We start from the raw sequence: 4,851 nt of genomic DNA, 5'->3' as shown, positions 1-4,851 counted from the left end.
GTGCAGCCCCTTCCCGGGGCTTTCCAACCCTGGTTCCGGATGCCTGCTCAGATGGACTCCACAGCTCGTACCAGAGCCTCCAAGACTCCAGAGCACACGCTTGTGGTCCCAGCTGCTCGGGAGCTGAAGCAGGGGCAGACATCACATGGGTCCACCACAAGTTTGGAACCAACTGGGTAACATGGTTAGACATCATACAGGAAGATGCTGAGAGATACTTTGGGGCGTGGGTCCCACATCTTCAGCATTAGCCTTGGGTTGCCCCTGAACAGCAGCTGGAGCCCTGCCTGCCGCTCACCTGGGCTTCCAGGAGCCCAGCGCCACCTGCCCCTTATGTGGGCTTACTCTGCAGAGGGGTGTTTGACCCTGAGCAGCATCTTACAGGCCCTCCACTCCCGGCCACCTGCCACCCCCTCCCTGCCTCTGTCCCAGGTGGCTCCTCTGGGGACTGTGAACCGCACAGCTGCCTCTGGGCCCCTGAAGTTACAGGAAAGAGGTGAGTTCCTGTGACTTTCCTGTGGGCCGGGAATGAAGGTTCAGCGAAGTAAGCAAGGCTGTCTTTGGCAGGTGCTCCGTGCTCCACAGGGACAAGGCAGGCATCATTCTGCACACAGTCCGCCTGGCGGGAGTTGACATGTGTCAGCAGGGTCCTGGGAGCTTGGGTGGGAGCTGCATGTAAATGAGCTGTAGCTTGTAAGTCAGCCCTGAAGGTGACAAGGGAGAGACAGTGGTGAGCGTGCACATGGGAGATGAGCTGTCGCTGGAGAGTGAGGCCGTTGGTCCGTTGGTGGCACGGGAGGACCGGGGGGGGGAGCAGAGCAGCAACTCCAGGCACATGGACTGACTGCTGAGTAGAGCCGCTGTTTACCCACCTGCTAGCCAGACAAGCAGAGCAGGCATGCTCGCAGACACCTTGGCTCAGGGGTGCCAGACAGCCCTCTGCCCAAGCCCTTAGAGGGCAGTAAGGACTCGGCGGTGGGGGGATGGGCACCTCCCGGTCTGCCCAGAATGTGACCCTGGAAGATGCCTTGGTTTCATTTCTGATGCTGTGATAAGAACAGCTTAGAAGATAAAGGGGCTCCTTAGCTCACAATTCTAGGTCTGCCATAGCAGGGGTCAGGCACCTCCACAGCCAAGGAACAGGGAGAAATCTGCATGCATGGTTGTACGCTCCATCGGCTGAGTGGCCAAGGACATGTAGAGCTGCCAAAGTCTCCTTGGGCCGCACGGCTCAGTCCTGGTGCTAACTGCTCCTGTCTCACTCCTAAAGTGAGTTTGGAATTGGGGTGGGATCTCTCACATGTAAAGGGAAGCCTTCCCGCCAGCCTGTTTCCAGAGCCGCATCAGTCCCAAATAAACACACAGGAGGCTATATTAATTATGAAGCTGTTGGGCTTGCTTGTTTCTTACTGGCTAGCTCTGACTTAAGTATTTATCCCATAATTGTTAATCTAAGTATTTCTCTTACCGGAGAAATTTCCGGGCTTCCTACCCCATGGCAGTTACATCTCGACTTCCCGTGTTTCTCCTTCCCAGTGTCCTCCTAGACTCCTAGTCCCACCTATCTTGATTCCCTATTGGCCAGCAGTGCTTTATTAACATATACACAGGACTTCCCCAACACTCACGCCCTTGTACACTCCTGCATTTTGAACTTGATCCAGGGCACAGTGTAGACTCCATGTGAAGACAATTACTAGGGAATGTGGTCCCGGACCTGGCAGGTTTCGGTGGGACCTGGGGAGCACTTTCCCAGGCTATCACGGCCCCACTAGGGGACTGGGCTTCAAAGGTCGCTGGGGTGGGGGGCTTTTCTACAACCCCAGCTCTGAAGTGCTGAGGCTGAGGACCAGTCTTGGGAAGTCCCTGGTGTCTGGTCACCCTGACCCTTGCCAACCCCTGCCCGATCAAGCTTGAACAGGGAGACCCACAAGGACGTTGATGTCACATCGCAATAAATGGCCCCGGGCTCCAAATCACATTTTCCTTAAATCCATTTCCCTAAGAAATGCTATAGCATTTACCCCTTCCATTTTATAAGACATGGTGAATAACGCCATTCATTCTAAATCCCTCCTTTCAGCCACTCTTAATATTCTTTTAAAAGAAAGAAAGGAAAAGAAAAACCACTGTGGGGACCAAAACCTCACACACTTGGACTAAACCCAGAGGTGAACATTTATTTCAGCAAAATTCATTCAAGGTCTTGAAAGTCAAGTGTGAGATGTGACATACGCCTTGTCAGCGAGCATAATGCCCTTTTCTGTGCTTGGACGGCTGAAGATGATATGCTACGGTGACATGTTTGGTGTCCTAGGAATGTGACTCCAGAGAGATCAAGGGGAGTGTGCATGTGGGCTGTAGGGCCTCCTGGCCCGCTAGACCCTCCCAAGATGGCTGCCTTGGGCACTGGAAAGCTGCCCATCTGCTCCCACCTTATCACACCGAGGCTTTCCCGAAGCGAACCGCGGATTCCCGCCGACATCTTCTGGTCGGTACAGGGTGTGCTATACATGGCCCTTTCCAAGCGTGGCTGTCATTTGTCAGCTCCCCATAATCCCAGCCTCAGGTGGTGTCTGGATGTCTTGCTGTGGCGTGAGAGGGATCCGTCAGCACCTTCAAATTCTGGCCCTTCTCGTTGTCACGGAGACAGCGCCATCTGTTCCTCCCAGAGGGGATTTTGCCAGAGCTTCGTGAACAGGGCTTTCTTCCTCTCGTTGACTTTTCGTCAAGGTCCTGGAGCGATGGGGGTGAGGTCTAGATAGTAAACGCTACTCAGCTATTCATCCAATAAAACTGTTTCCACCCGAATAACTCCTTGGGTCATTTTTAAATGTGAGCTGTTTCTTATTGTTGCTGTTTTAAAGGTTCTTTATTTTGAGTACCACTCATATGTCCTCCGTCCCCATCCTCCGTCCCCATGTTCCCCCGTCCGTGTCCCCCCCTCCGGCTTTGGGCTGCCATACATGCTAGCCACGTGCTCTACCTCTGCTACAGTGCTAGTCTGTGGTGGTTGGTGTTGTCAGTAAAACCTACAGTCGTCTGAAAGGCGGGCCTCTGAGATTGTTCCTGGGTACAGGGCTTGACTGTGCTAATTAAGGTGGGGAGACACACCCACCGAGGGTGGCGCCATTCCCCAGGCAGGAGATCCTGGGCTGTGTAAACCGGGATGCATCGATTGCTCTTTCTCCGTTGAGTTGCTTATGTCGGAGTATTTTACCACATCTCTTGGTGTCGATGGTTCGGCTGTGCTTAGAGTAATGCCATCGCGACAGAACTGCCAGGTGAGAAACTGATCCTGGAGTGGTGAGCCCTCCCAGTGGTCAGCCTGACAACATGGCGCTGTGGAGAGGGCGTTTCCCAAGAGCTGCACTCTTCCCAAGTGTCCCTCTCTAGTCTTTCAGTGCTTGAGAACAACGTGGCAGGAACGGCCCATCTTCGTTTTCTGGAATCCTGCACAATTCTATCCAACCTGGCTTTGCTCCTTGCTAGGCTTGTCAGGGGTGGGCATAGCGAATGTCTGTCAGGGGTGGGCATAGCACATGTCTGTCAGGGGTGGGCATAGCGCATGTCAGGGGTGGGCTGCTTGCTATTCCAGGTAGGCTGGGTTTGTGTTCGCCCAGGTCAGCTCAAGACCACAGCTGGAGCTTCTGCCATTACGTATGTATCCTAGGCATTAGGAACTAGAAAAGAGGAAGCAACCATTTCAAATGCCTTGAAAATCTAAAAGCGTGTGTGTGCATGCATGCATGTGTCCATGCACTTGTGCATGAATGTGCACATGTGTAACATACATGTGCAGGTGCCCATGGAGGCCAGAGGTACCAGACATCCCTGGAATTGGAGTCCCGGTGATTGTGAGCTACTAGACATAAGTGTCGGGAATCAATCTCCCTGAGCCCTCCCTCTGCCACAAGGAAGGGTGCTAGAATCTCACCTCACTGTCTCTGGAAGGGCGGCTGCTTAGGCTCTGGATGAGGGGTCACGGGCTGAGACTCAAGTCATACGCCCTAAGCATGTGGCCTTAACTACAAGCTGGATGGCACATTTCCTGTAGCACAGTGGCCAAGGGACAAGGTGACCTTGTGACAGAACCCAGACTATATAGGTGCTAGCTGTCTTTTTTTTTTTTTTTTTTTTTTTTTGGTTTTACGAGACAGGGTTTCTCTGTATTGTTTTGGAGGCTGTGGGTCCAGCCTGACCTGGAACTCACAGAGATCCGCCTGCCTCTGCCTCCTGAGTGCTGGGATTAAAGGCGTGCACCACCAACGCCTGGCCGTGCTAGCTGTCTTAGGGTTTCAATTGCTGTGAGGAGACGCTATGGCAACCCTTATAAAGAAAACATTTAATTGCGGTGGCTCTCTTACTGTTTCAGAGGTTCAGTCCATTACGATCGTGGCAGGAAGCTGCCGGCAGATGTGGTGCTGGAGTAGTAACTGAGAATCCTACATCTCGCAGGCAACAGGAAGTTGACTGAGACATTGTACAGTATCCTGAGCGTAGGAAACCTCAAAGCTGGTCCCCAGTGACACACTTCCTCCAACAAGGCCACGCCTACTCCAGCAATGTCACACTTCCTAATAGTATGGTGACTGCCAGTGAGCCCCTCTGTGGGTGGCTATGGCGGGGCCACACACCTCTGGGGACTTCAGTGGGCTGCACCCCTGAGCATCTGGCTCTCAGCGGAGTGTGAAGCAGACAGGATGAGAGCGCACTGTGCCCAGTACCCCCGGGGGAGGGGGGGTGGGATGCTACCCCCGGGGAGGGATGCCAGGGACCCTGCATCAGCTGGCTATTCCCTCAGAGCGAGAAGTGGGGCTCAGGGGGGTGAGTTCCCCTGTTTGTGTGTCG

General features: G+C 53.7%; 1 long non-coding RNA gene across 1 annotated transcript; it reads left to right on the top strand.

The window, feature by feature from the left end:
• Positions 1-18: 18 nt before the first annotated feature.
• Positions 19-2,811, top strand: LOC110341606. Its single transcript, XR_002383575.2, has 2 exons — positions 19-496; positions 2,084-2,811. It is a non-coding gene; the product is annotated as an uncharacterized LOC110341606 (long non-coding RNA).
• The last annotated feature ends 2,040 nt before the right edge of the window (positions 2,812-4,851 follow it).

This window comes from Mesocricetus auratus, unplaced genomic scaffold, assembly GCF_017639785.1.
Source record: "Mesocricetus auratus isolate SY011 unplaced genomic scaffold, BCM_Maur_2.0 Super-Scaffold_100008, whole genome shotgun sequence".
Taxonomy (NCBI): Eukaryota; Metazoa; Chordata; class Mammalia; order Rodentia; family Cricetidae; genus Mesocricetus; species Mesocricetus auratus.
Note: the sequence above shows the minus strand (reverse complement) of the source record. Positions and strands in the feature narration are given on the sequence as shown.